The 14,141-nt window shown below is 46.2% G+C and overlaps 1 protein-coding gene across 1 annotated transcript in view; it reads left to right on the top strand.

Annotated features, from left to right (window-relative positions):
* LOC146333998 (basigin-like) overlaps positions 1-14,141 on the top strand; it is a 54,983-nt gene that overhangs the window by 19,379 nt on the left and 21,463 nt on the right. The window lies entirely within an intron of this gene.

The following is a 14,141-nucleotide window of genomic DNA, read 5'->3' as shown; positions in this document are numbered from 1 at the left end:
CTCTCCGTGTTCGTTAATCTGAAGACATACCACCCTCAAGAAGGGCTGGATGCACCCAATCTCCTCTGATCTTGGAAGCTAAGCAGGGTCAGCCCTGGTCAATACTTGGATGGGAGACCACCTGGGAATCAGCCTTCCTACATTGAGCAGGGGGTTGGACTCAATGGGCTTGGAGGCCCCTTCCAACCCTATGATTCTATTCTGTTCTATTCTGTTCTGTTATCTACTCACAGTTGCTAAAGTTTTGTCACTTGCAGAAGTAGAGACTTGTTTTTTTCCATCAAACCTTTAATCTTCGGGAAATAAGGTATTGTCCCGAAGCTTCAGCTGTTGGCATCCAGGCAATCGTCCCCTCAGTAGATACTGTTGCTTGTATTGTCTAATTCTGTTTTTCTAAAAAAAAATAAAGGCCTATTAATGCTAAGCTTTCATACCCAATGAAGCTCCTCAAGATTACGTGCCGGACAATGTTTGCAAACCCTTAATCAGCTGTCACTGAAAAATCTTTCCTGTGAGATGCTATGAACCTGTCTGATGCTGGAAAGTCTGGCTTGTTACGTCTCCTTCTGGTGGGCCCTAGAATACCTCTGTCTTTCCACAGGTTTTCCAGAACGTCTCAACCTCTTTTGCTGGCATTTTTAATTGTCCGAGATACATGTGACTCTGGGATCTGAAGATCACTTGTATCTTTCAGCAGCATTTCCTGGTTTTACAGGGCAGTATTCAACTGTGTCCTTCCGTTAGCCCAAATGACATTGCACTAGCGGAAACTAAGGTCTGAGCTATGCGCAAGAGAAGGATCTAACTGAAGTTATGTTTGTGCAAGCACAGTTGCACAAGCGGATGTGCATTATGCTTGTGCAAGCATAATGAGCAACCGTCTGCGTAACAGAAAGACTCAGTGGAGCTTTGCTAGCGCTATTTGAGTTTGCAGAATGACACCATGGGATACTGTTCAGTGTTCTATTTATTTAAATTTATATTCCACCCTGTTCCCTAGGCTCAAGGTCGTTTAGAATGCCATACAGCAGGCTGGGAGATTTGGGGAGTTGTAGTCCAGCACGTCTGGAGGGTGCCAGATTGGGGAAGGCTGCTAGACAACAATAGCTAAAAGAGAGCTCCTTTGTGGAAGGTGAAAATGACCCAGGAAACAAGGAAAGACCTCTGTTTCAAGTGAAATGGTGTATGCGGTATCGCAAAATGTTTCTTCATCGTACTTGTGTACAGGCAACATTAAATCTGCAGAACAAAAGGTTTGTCACTGGCTGTTTGAAACATTAGTTTAAGAAAAGCTGTAGAACTCCAGTTCACCTGATGAAATCAATGGGCAGTCAGTTCAGGACAGGCAAACTGTTTCTCATGTAATGCGTAATCAACTCATGGACCTCACTGTCATAACATTTCGGTGATTTTTGTTGTTCAGTCGTGTCCGACTCTTCGTGACCCCATGGACCATAGCACGCCAGGCCTTCCTGTCCTGCGCTCTCTCCCGGAGCGTGCTCAAGTTCATATTCATTGCATCCGTGATGCTATCTAGCCATCTCATCCTCTGCCGTCCCCTTCTCCTTTTGCCTTCAGTCTCGCTTAGATGGCTCTTAAAAAAGATTCAGCAAATTCATGGAGGATAGAGCGGTTTTATCCAGCCTCCAGATTCAGAAGCTGTTTACCCATGAATGCTAGGCACTGGAGACATATAACAGGGGAAAGGCATTGCCTTTATGCAGCCTTGTAAACAATCCTGCAAAAGATACTAACCTGCAAAAGAACATCCTAGTCGCCTGCATTTCTGTGCTGGCCACGGAAGAAGTGATGTCCCCTTCTCAGGTTGAGTGCAAACACAGGCTTCTCTGCTCCTTGCAGGTTACTTAAAAATTGCTTTCTACCAAGTGGGGTGGTGGTGGAGAGAACCATCCCTCCTCTGTGCCAGCCCTCACTTGCCTGCATTGAGTTGCTGGTGCCTCGAGCCACCAGGAGAGTTGCTGAATACAAGGCTGCCCTTGTGTCCTGGATGTGGGCTTCCCGGAGGCAATCTGGCTGGACGGACCATCGGGGACGGGACACCAAACTCAGAAGAACATGCTCCATGCAGTCGTGCATCACCCTCCTTCATGCTGTGGCCGAGTGAGAGAGCAGAAGGTCTTGTAAACCTAGGAATCCAGCCATCCCCAGCTTGGTGCCCTCCAAATGTGTTGGACTACAACTCCCATCATTCCCAGTCACAGTGGCCATGCCGGCTTGGGATTATGAGAGTTGTAGTCCATTACATCTGAAGGGGCACCAGGTTGGGGAACACTGTAGGAATCCAATCATTGATACCGTTACCATAATGCTAGGTAGCGGTAGAAGTAGGTATTAGTGGTAGAAATCATTGAAGCGGTATTGCTAGCTCTATAAAAATTCTATATTCACTTGGCTCTATAAAAACAACCCTGTAAGGGAGATCATTGTTTTTCCCTATTTTTACGCATGGGGAGCTGAAGTTGAGTGGTGGTTTGCCTTTGCCACCCAACATTTGTTTACCCATATCCAAGGCCAGGACGCTTGTTCCCTGAGCTGTTAATACCTCCATGTTGCAGAATATCGAGACTTGATAGTTTAGTTGGGCAACGCTGTTGCAGAGGCTGACCTCTGTGTACAAACGAGTCGATTAATGTTTGATCAGACCAATCTTTGAGCAGATCATTAGCTTAGCTCCTCCAAGAATGTGCATGTGACACAGCTTTAGAGTTACAGTCCAGATTTTACTGGGACAAAATGCTTGACAGGACAGAGCTGCAAAATGGAACATCGAGAGCGGCGGTGTTCTGAAATGCTCAACCACTTCAGCACTTCCCTTAAGCCGTGTAATTCTAGATGCCGCTGGCTCTGGTGCTTCAAAGAAACCGCGCCGACCCTGATCATCCAGGTCTGTGGAAAAGCTGAGCTTGTGTCTGTTTCAATCAGGCACGGAATCATCTATGAACTCAAGAAGCTGCTTTATCTGCCAGACTATATTGCTTCTTCCAGCTGAGTACCAATGCCAGCAGATCTTGCGCAGAGGTCGTTCCCAGCTCTGCTGCCTGAGACGTTGAACCCGGGGCCTGCTGGAGAGATGCCCTGCCAGGAAGTAAACCTCAGGTTCCCTTTACACTTCCATCAGGCCCCATGCAATTCTGTTGTTGCCCCCAATCAAGTTCTTCTCTGGCCTCAATCTCCTTGGGCTCTCAGCCTCTTAGAAACATCACACTGTGCAGAAAACTTTTTCCCACAGAAAAGTTTCCGTTCCACAAGTTCATTTGTGACAATGGATGCCAATTGCAAATACAATAGTAGCCAACCTTGGCAGTCTCGACATTCTGAGCGTGTCATGCACAGTTCTTTGGGTTGCTAAAATGTATTAGTGTCAACAGGTTTTAGTACCTTTTGTTTCCTATCCCCCCATTAAATTTAAACAATGTAAGGGACGTACATGCTAATGTCTTAAATTTTTACAAGTATTCCAATAAAAAATTGACATAACATTTAAATAATAAGGGTGCAATCCTGTGCATGTTTAGACAGAAAAAAACTTCCTACACCTCCCAGCATCCCTCCAGCTAGCTTGCTGACTGGAGCATACTGGGAATTGTAGGACTTTTTCTGTCTAAACATGCATAGGATTGCACCCTTAGTATGTTTTCATTTTTTCCCTCCAGTATTTCAGGTCAAATACTTGTGTATTGGGACCAAAAAAGAATGGGTACTTTTTTAGTTTTGTTTAATGACTTCAAGTAAGAACAAACACATGTCAAATTAGATCATTCTATGGCAGCAGAAAATTTTCTGATGAACACTGAAGATTTTCCAATGCAACTTACCCTATGCAAACTAACCTAATTTGCATCAGCTCTCTCTATATAGCTAACTTTTCTTTTTACACATTAATGTAACCTATTCTGGGAAACCCACATCATGAACACTGAAGCACAAGGGGTTTCTTCTTGCAAGTGGCACCAGCCTGGAGTATCAGGAGTACCCTCTGTTCTTTTCTTTTTTAAAATAATTGTCATGTCCAGATTCACTTCCCCTTCATGGATCACTGCCTTGTTGTGGCGAAGGGGCTTGCGTAACTCAGTGAAGCCATAAGCTATGCCGTGCAGGGCCACCCAAGACGGACAGGTCATGGCAGAGAGTTCTGACAAAACGTGGTCCACTGGAGAAGGAAATGGCAACCCACTCCAGGATTCCTGCCAAGAAAACCCCGTGGAACGTATCCCAAGGCTAAAAGAGATGACGCCGGAAGATGAGCCCCTCAGGTCGGAAGGTGTCCAATATACTACTGGGGAAGAGCAGAGGGTATTTCCAAGTAGCTCCCGAAAGCGCGAAGCGGCTGGGCCAAAGCCGAAAGGACACTCAGCTGCGGATGTGTCTGGTGGTGAAAAGGAAATCCGATGCCTTGAAGAACAATATTGTTTAGGAACCTGGAATGTCAGATCAATGAATCGAGGTAAGCTGGAGGTGGTCAAACATGTGATGGCAAGATTGAACATCGACATCTTGGGAATCAGCGAACTAAAATGGACAGGCATGGGCGAATTTAATTCAGGTGACCATCATATCTACTACTGTGGGCAAGAATCCCTTAGAAGAAATAAGGGAGGGCTCTGGATAGGGGTGAATGCTCCTTCCTTGTTCTCGACCTCTCAGCGGCTTTTGATACCATTGACCATGGTATCCTCCTGGACCGCCTGGAGGGGTTGGGCATTGGAGACACCGTATTGCGGTGGTTCCGATCCTTCCTCTCCAGCAGGTACCAGAGGGTAGCACTGGGAGAGGAGGTTTCGGACCCGTGGCCGCTCACTTGTGGGGTGCCACAGGGTTCCATCCTCTCCCCGATGCTATTTAACATCTATGTGAAGCCGCTGGGGGCTATCATCAGGAGGTTTGGGGTGCGGTGTCATCAATATGCGGATGACACGCAGCTCTACCTCTCGTTCAAATCTTCACCAAGGTTGGCCGTAGAATCCCTGTCCAAATGTCTGGAGACGGTGAGTGGCTGGATGGGGAGGAATAAGCTGAAGCTGAACCCTGACAAGACCGAGGTACTTCAGGTGGGAGACAAGAGGAGGCTAGGGGATGTTGACCTGATGTTGAATGGGGTGTTGCTACCCTTGAAAGACCAGGTCCGCAGCCTGGGGGTCATTTTGGACTCCCAGCTGTCCATGGAGGCTCAGGTATCAGCTGTGAGCCGGACAGCGCTGTACCAACTCCATCTGATATGGCGGCTGCGTCCCTACCTTCCCAACCATCTGCTCCCATCGGTAGTACATGCCCTGGTCTCCTCTCGTCTAGACTACTGTAATGCGCTCTATGTGGGGTTACCCTTGAAGACAGTTCGAAGCGGCAGCTGGTACAGAACGCGGCAGCTCGCCTGATTAAAGGCAGCCGCTGGCGAGATCACATCACTCCAGTGCTGAAGGAGTTGCACTGGTTACCAGTTGTTTTCCAGGCCAAATTCAAGGTGTTGGTTTTGACCTTTAAAACCCTATATGGTTCCGGCCCAGCCTATCTTAAGGAGCGCCTCCAGCAACACCAGACAGGCCACTTAACAAGATCAGCCTCGGATGGCCTTCTTTCTGTCCCATCAGCCAGGACAGCTAGACTGGTGGGGACGAGGGAGAGGGCCTTTTCTGTGGTGGCCCCCACTCTGTGGAACTCCCTCCCTAGGGAACTCCGTCATGCCCCCTCTTTAATGGGCTTCCGTCGTGCATTAAAACATGGTTGTTCAGGCAGGCATTTGGGGTGGGTTAGGGTATTTTAGAAAATGTTTTTATTGTAGAATTTTATTGTTTTAAACTGTTTTACTGTATGTTGTACATCGCCCAGAGTGGCTGGGTGACCAGCCAGATGGGCAATTAATAAATTTAATAATAAATAAAATAAAAGACATTGAGTAGCACTCATAGTCAACAAAAGGGTGGGAAAAGCAGTACTGGGGTACAATCTTAAAAACGATAGAATGATCTCAGTACGAATCCAAGGCAAACCATTCAACATCACAGTAATTCAAGTCGATGCCCCAACCACTGATGCCGAAGAAGCTGAGGTTGATCGGTTCTATGAAGACCTACAACACCTTGTAGAACTAACACCAAAAGAAGATGTCCTCTTCATCATAGGGGATTGGAATGCCAAAGTAGGAAGTCAAGACATAACCGGGATAACAGGCAAGCATGGCCTTGGTGTACAAAATGAAGCAGGACAAAGGCTAATAGAGTTCTGCCAAGAGAACACGCAGATCATAGCAAACACTCTTTTCCAACAGCACAAGAGGCGACTCTGCACATGGACATCACCAGATGGTCAATATCGAAATCAGATTGATTATGTCCTTTGCAGCCAAAGATGGAGAAGCTCTATACAGTCAGTCAAAACAAGACCTGGAGCTGACTGTGGCTCAGATCATAGAATAGTAGAATAGTAGGGCTGGAAGGGGCCTACAAGGCCATCGAGTCCAACCCCCTGCTCAATGCAGGAATCCAAGTCAGAGCATCCCTGACAAATGGCTGTCCAGCCTCGTCTTGAAGGCCTCCAGTGTGGGAGAGCCCACCACCTCCCCACTTAATTGGTTCCATTGTCGTATTGCTCTTACAGTCAGGAAGTTTTTCCTGATGTTCAGCCGGAATCTGGCTTCCTGTAACTTGAGCCCATTCTTCCGTGTCCTGCACTCTGGGATGATCAAGAAGAGATCCTGGCCTTCTTCTCTGTGACAACCTTTCAAGTACTTGAAGAGCGCTATCATATCTCCCCTCAGTTTTCTCTTCTCAAGGCTAAACATGCCCAGTTCTTTCAGTCTCTCTTCATAGGGCTTTGTTTCCAGTCCCCCGATCATCTTTGTTGCCCTTCTCTGAACCCTCTCCAGTTTGTCTGCATCCTTCTTAAAGTGTGGTGCCCAGAACTGGACACAGTACTCCAGATGAGGCCTAACCAGTGCTGAGTAGAGGGGAACTAGGACTTCCCGGGATTTGGAAGCGATGCTTCTATTAATGCAGCCCAAAAGAGCATTGGCCTTTTTTGCAGCCACATCACATTGTTGGCTCATATTCAGCTTGTGATCTACAACAATTCCAAGATCCTTCTCGCTTGTAGTGTGGTTGAGCCACGTATCCCCCATCTTGTAACTGTGCATTTGGTTTCTTTTTCCTAGGTGCAGAACTTGGCATTTATCCCTATTAAATGTCATGCTGTTGTTTTCTGCCCAGCGCTCCAGTCTATCAAGATCACTTTGAATTTTGTTTCTGTCTTCCAAAGTATTACCTATCCCTCCCAATTTTGTGTCATCTGCAAATTTGATCAGCATTCCCTGCACCTCCTCCGCCAAGTCATTAATAAAAACGTTGAAGAGCACTGGGCCCAGGACTGAGCCCTGCGGTACCCCACTTGTTACCTCTCCCCAGTTTGAGAAGGTCCCATTGAGAAGCACTCTTTGAGTCCGATTCTGTAGCCAACTGTGGATCCACCGGATCGTTGTTTCATCTAGCCCACTTTGAGCTAGTTTGCTCATCAGGAGATCATGGGGCACTTTGTCGAAAGCTTTTCTGAAGTCGGGGTATCTGATGTCTACAGCATTCCCACAGTCTACAAGGGAGGTTACTTGATCAAAAAATGAGATCAGATTTGTCTGGCAGGACTTGTTTTTGACAAATCCATGTTGGCTTCGAGTAATCACGGCATTGTTTTCAAGGTGCTTCCAGTTGGATTGCTTTATCATCTGCTCCAGAATTGCAAATTGCATCTTATTTTGAATGTTGCCTCTGTTCTGCAGTGCCAAGGAACGGATATGTTTGGCCAGGTTTAACTAGGGTATCTGTGTAAAATTTGAACTGAGCATCAGTCCCTTACATGCATATGGAGGTGCACTAAACTTCAGGATGTACTGTTTCATCCAGTCAATTGTGTTAGTACTTCTGATTTCTGGAACTGGGACGTGGAGACTATTGTCCAAAGAAGTTGGCCTGGTAGCTGGAACGTCTTCTTTAAATTAAAACAAAAACAAAAACAGATCTAGTGATCTGTGTCTGTGAAAAGATATGGCATTTGGCCAAGACCCACACAAGAAGATCTGTCCCTGGCTCTCTCTGCCTGATATAGTCTGCAGCACATCAGCCCCTCCCCTCAGCTCAGAGTGGGGAGTGTCTGTTTTTAGCTGAAGGTGACTTTACTTTGAGTGAATGAGCAGATCATGTGTTTTTCCTTGGGGCAGGTTACATAGGAGCTGGGTATAAACAGCTGAGAAAACTGGAGTCTGCCTCTATCTTTTGATACAGTACTTTGTCCTTCGTGATTCTGGCTAATTTTCTCCATACCGACTGAGGGCTGAACTGAAAACCAAGGAAACTCATTTTCCAGTTGCAGCAGGCTTAAGGTTGAGTGCCTGGTCAAGACTTTGCCCCAGCAAAAGTCAATCCTGTATAGGGGCTAGGAGCGGAACTGCAGGTTTGGAAATAGTGTGTGATTTCAGACCTCATCAGATAGGGTGACTGCATGTTTGAATGCCTCATGTTAAGACAAACAAAAACACCATCCTTGCTTCTAGAAAACTAGAATGGCAGGAAGAAGGGTAAGTTAGAACCCTTCTTTCCTGTTACAACATAGTGATTTTTGAATTTTATTGTTCTCCATCCACCCACTCCTCCCCTGGTAATACTCCAACGTTTCTCAAAGTCCTTGTTTTTAAACACATGCTCACAGCACAGTATTTGAACATCTGAAGGCTACTTTTTCCCTCTTCCCCTGCTTTTCATTGGAAACACAACCATTCCATGTCCAAGCATAAGGCTACGGGTGCAGTCCTGTGCATGTTTAGGCAGAAGAAAAGTCCTACAACTCCCAGCATTCCCCAACCAGCTGGCTGGGACATGCTGGGAGTTGCAGGACTTTTTTCTGTCTACATGCATAGGAAGTGTTAGGGCTGAGCGTGGAGCTGTCACTTGTCCGTCAGCAGCTCACAATCCATGTTCCCTACTTCATCAGTCACTGCTCCGTCTCTCCCAGCTAGCAATCCTTTCGGGGCCTCCTTGGAAACCCACTCTCTAGCTTGCCCCTTGCTTCGATCTGTCTTGTACTTCGAAGAGTAGTGCTATTTTGGATCATCTCCCCTGTGCGTTCTCAGGTTCATTGGGAATAGGAAATAGCAGCCGAGGTGTCTAGCCGGCGTGACCTGTGACAGGGGCTGGCCTTTCTGATCTTTAGAGCTTGCATATTTGATGCATTTCTCTACTGCCCTTCAGACAAAACTGCTGCCTGGTGGTTCGCAAGGATAAGATCAATATGATAAACAACAAACTTAGTAACCCTGGAATAACTTACACTTTGACTATATTGTGAACCAAGCGTCTTTGTTTTGGAAGCTAAATAGTAGCTAAGGCTGCAGTTAAAATGTAGTTGCAGTTGCATAGGAAACTCTTCAGAATTAGAGGATTACAGAATATCTGTTTATAATGTACCTCACGAGGTTCCCCTTTCCATAATCTTCCTTGAATACGCCTTCCATACTAAGGAAGTAAAATGATGCCCCGTACGGTGTTCCAAGTCCTTGCTACAACATTCTTTTATTTTACTAATTTATATTTATTTAGGGTGCAATCCTATGCATGTTTAGACACAAAAAAAGTCCTACAACTCCCAGCATTCCCCAGCCAGCATAGCTGGCTGGGGAATGCTGGGAATTGTATTATTATTATATTTATTTATATCCTGCCTTTTTCCCAATACTGGGACTCAAGGCGGCTTTACAACATTAAAAATACGTACAGTTAAAACATATAAATAGAAATATACAAAAGTTAAAAATATAATTCAATCAATAACATTAAAATTGTATAAAATTTTACAATGTAAAAAAGCCAACAACAATATAAACAATATCAATCCATCATATCCATTAGGTCCAGACTATCTAGCCCCAAAGGCCTGTTGGAACCAAAAAGTTTTTGCGTGCCTACAAAAACATACCAAGGAGGGTGCCACTCTTGCCTCCCTGGGAAGGGAGTTCCAGAGCCTTGGGGCAGCCACTGAGAAGTCCCTCTCCTGTGTTCCCACCAGGCAAGCCTGTGATGGTGGTGGGACTGCGAGAAGGGCCTCCCCTGGAGATCTCAGGGCATAAGCAGGCTCATAGGGGAGAATACGCTCTTTCAGATAACCTGGACCCAAGCCCTATAGGTCCAGAATTAATCCAATCCCTTTTTAAAGCCATTCAAATTGGTGGCTATCACTACATCTTGTGGTAGTAAATTCCATAGTTAGACTATGTCCTGAATCTCCCATAATCAGCTTCATGGGATGACCCCATTGGGTACTAGTATTATGGGAGAGGGAGATAAATGTCTCCCTATCCACATTCTCCACAGGATTGTGCCCTAGTTTATTTTATTACAATATTTGTATACTGCTCCGTATCTAGAACAGATTTTGGAGCAGTGAACACAAGAGATAAAACAGTAAAAGCGTAAAGTGATTAAAACACCAGATTAAAATTGTGCTATTTTTAAAAACAAAATACCAGTAGAAACCGTGACTGGTCAATTAAGGAATGTCTCCTGGAACAGTGCTGTTTTCAGGAGGTGCTGGAAACAGCACAGTGTTGGTGCCTACCTGACCTCCAGGAGCAGGGAATTGCAAAGAAAGGGGGCCACCACATTGAAGGCTCTTCTCCTGGTGGGCGCCAATTGGGCCATAGGTCCATGTGGAACCACCAGGAACATACCCTCAGATGACCTTAGTGACATGCCACTTTTGCAGTGAGGGGCAGGGGGAGAATGTTTCCAAGGCAGCTTACAATCCAAAGAGCCCAACAAAAACAAAGCAACTTAAAGTCAGCAAGTATTAAAATGCATCAGCATGACTATCTAAGGTGCCAGTACAGAAACGGTGAAATCAGTTGTAAAAACCCTGATAGAATAAAACTGTCTTCAGAGCCCAGAGTTCCGCAGGGCAAGAATTCCCCAACGGCACTGCTCTCCAAAAAGGCCCCGTACCCACCCATCAGATCTTTGCTACTTATGGGCCAGAGCAGAGAGATTTTCTCCACGCTACAGTTGCTTTTGGAATGGAAGGACTTGAGGAAAAAGTTCTTCATGCATTACCAAAGGAATATGTTGGTTAGCAGCAAAAATAGGAGACTCTTGTGGAATCGTAAAGACGTAACAAATTGGTTATGGCAGAAGCCTTTGTTGACTGGAGTCCACGTTGTCAGATGCATGGAGCATTGTCCTGAGTTACAGCTGTATATACACAGGGGGTAGGTGGGGTTGTAAACAGTGAGGATAGAGGGAAATGAAATGCAGAAAGTATTGTTGTTGTTCAGTCGTTCAGTCATGTCCGACTCTTCGTGACCCCATGGACCATAGCACGCCAGGCCTTCCTGTCCTGCGCTCTCACCTGGAGCATGCGCACGTTCATTGCATCGGTGATGCTATCTAGCCATCTCATCCTCTGCCGTCCCCTTCTCCTTTTGCCTTCAGTCTTTCCCAGCATCAGGGTCTTTTCCAGAGAGTTTTCTTTTCGCATTAGGTGGCCAAAATATTTGAGCTTCAGCTTCAGTCTCTGTCCTTCCAATGAGCACTCAGGGTTGATTTCCTTTAGGATGGACTGATTTGACCTCCTTGCAGTCCAGGGGACTCGTAAGAGTCTTCTCCAGCACCACAGTTCGAAAGCATCAATTCTTCGGCGCTCAGCCTTCGTTATAGCCCAGCTCCCACAGCCATACATTACTACTGGGAAAACCATAGCTTTGATTAGACGGACCTTTGTCGGCAAGGTGATGTCTCTGCTTCTTACTATGCTGTCTAGGTTGGCCATAGCTTTCCTCCCAAGGAGCAAGCGTCTTTTAATTTCATGGCTACAGTCACCGTCTGCGGTGATCTTGGAGCCCAAGAAAGTAAAATCTGTCACTGCTTCCGTTTCTTCCCTTCTATATGCCAGGAAGTGAGGGGGCCAGATGCCATGATCTTAGTTTTTTAATGTTGAGTTTCAAACCAGCTTTTGCACTCTCCTCTTTCACCCTCAAGAAGAGGCTCTTGAGATCCTCTTCGCTTTCTGCCATTAGGGTGGTATCGTCTGCATATCAGAGGTTGTTAATAATTCTCCCAGCAGTCTTAATTCCGACCTCTGATTCATCCAACCCGGCGTTTCTCATGATGTACTCTGCATATAAGTTAAATAAGCAGGGCGACAATATGCAGCCTTGTCGTACTCCTTTCCCAATTTTGAACCACTCGGTTGTTCCATGTCTGGTTCTTCCTGTTGCTTCTTGACCCTCGTACAGGTTTCTCAGGAGACAGGTAAGGTGGTCTGGTACTCCCATCTCTTTCAGAATTTGCCAGAGTTTGTTGTGATCCACACAATCAAAGGCTTTAGCGTAGTCAATGAAGCAGAAATAGATGTTTTTCTGGAATTCTCTTGCTTTCTCCATGATCCAGCGAAAGTTGGCGACTTGATCTCTAGTTCCTCTGCCTCTTCGAAACCCAGCTTGTACTTCCGGTAGTTCTCGGTTCGCATACTGCTGAAGCCTAGCTTGTAGGATTTTGAGCATCACCTTGCTGGCATGTGAAATGAGCGCAATTGTGCGGTAGTTTGAACACTCTTTGGCGTTGCCCTTCTTTGGAATTGGAATGTAAACTGACCTTTTCCAGTCTTGCGGCCATTGTTGAGTGTTCCAGATTTGTTGGCATATTGAATGCAGCACTTTAACAGCATCATCTTTTAGGATTTTAAATAGCTCAGCTGGAAGACTGTCATCTCCGCTAGCTTTGTTGTTACTAATGCTTCCTAAGGCCCACTTGACTTCACTCTTGAGGATGTCCGGCTCAAGTTCAGTGGCCACACTATCATGATAGGCAGTGATAATTACCTCATTAATATTGGCCATTCACAGTGAAGTTGTTGGGTGATTGCACAGGCATCCTTGCCTTGGCGAATTAATTAACATCATTTGATTAAAAAACGTCCTATTTAAGCCACAGGAATTGAACCTCTTGATGAATTGTAGCCCAGCTGTTTCATGTTGCACTCTCCCTCTGAAATTCCCTTGCTCCAGAATGACCACCTTAAGGTCAGTGACACAGTGTCCTTGGAGGCTGAATGTTCCCCACCCTGATTTCTGAATATTGCTATTCCTTATCTCAGATGTGTGTCTGTTTATTCTTTTGCGTAGAGACGGGCCTTTTTGTCTTCTGTAGAACACAGCAGGGCGTTGCTGGCAAATGGTCACGTTGGAATAGAATCATAGAATTGTAGGGTTGGAAGGGGCCTACAAGACCATCGAGTCCAACCCCCTGCTCCATGCTGGAAGCCTGCTTCCCAGGTGGTCTCACATCCAAGTGCTAACCAAGGCTGACCCTGCTTAGCTTCCAAGATCGGACGAGATCGGGCACATTCAGCCCTTTGCTCGTCGTATGAGCAGGTGTGTGAACCTCTGGTGTTGTGGATACATTATTAGGTGCTGTAACAGTGTTGGCAGAGTAGATATGAGGTCAGAATTGGCACAGGGGCTGGTTCCTGGGTCTGTATCTCTGTTACGTGGTCTGCTGTTGCTGGTGAGTAGCTGTTGTAGGTTGGGAGACTGGCTGTATGCAAGTACAGGCCTACCACCCAAGGCCTGTGAGAAGGAAGTGTCATTGTCCATGACGGGCTGCCGATCATTGGTACAGTCGAGTGGTGTGAGCTGGGAACTCTAGAGCCCTGTTCAGATGTTCAACCTGAACAGGGTAGGCTAAGCACACAAGGAGGGCAAGGGGCCATGCACGCTGCCCCCATCGGTTCAGCCCTTGCCATGTTGAGCAGGTGAACAGGAGCACCAACTCTGTTGCTCCCCTTGGCATTGCTCCTTCGGTCGAACGTAAGAATGGCCCTGCTGGAATCCATCTATTCCACCGCCCTGCTTCCCCTGCATTCTGTTGAAGTAGTACGTTGTTTTGCCTGTCCTGAACCACGTGCCAAACAATGTCATGGGGTGACCCTGATTTCTAGCATTATGCAAGAAGCAGAGAAACGTAGATATTTTCTCCTTCGCCCCAGAGTGCAGCAATTATTTTGCTGTTGGCATAAACTCCCTTTCCAAGTGTCGGTGTCTTTTTAAAGTGCATTTTGATGGACAAACAGGACTCTTGGCCAAATGTGCAAAA

This window comes from Heloderma suspectum, chromosome W, assembly GCF_057233095.1.
Source record: "Heloderma suspectum isolate Gila_16-S chromosome W, 16-S_ref, whole genome shotgun sequence".
NCBI lineage: Eukaryota > Metazoa > Chordata > Lepidosauria > Squamata > Helodermatidae > Heloderma > Heloderma suspectum.
The sequence above is the reverse complement of the archived record's forward strand: the minus strand, read 5'-3'. Positions and strand labels throughout refer to the sequence as shown.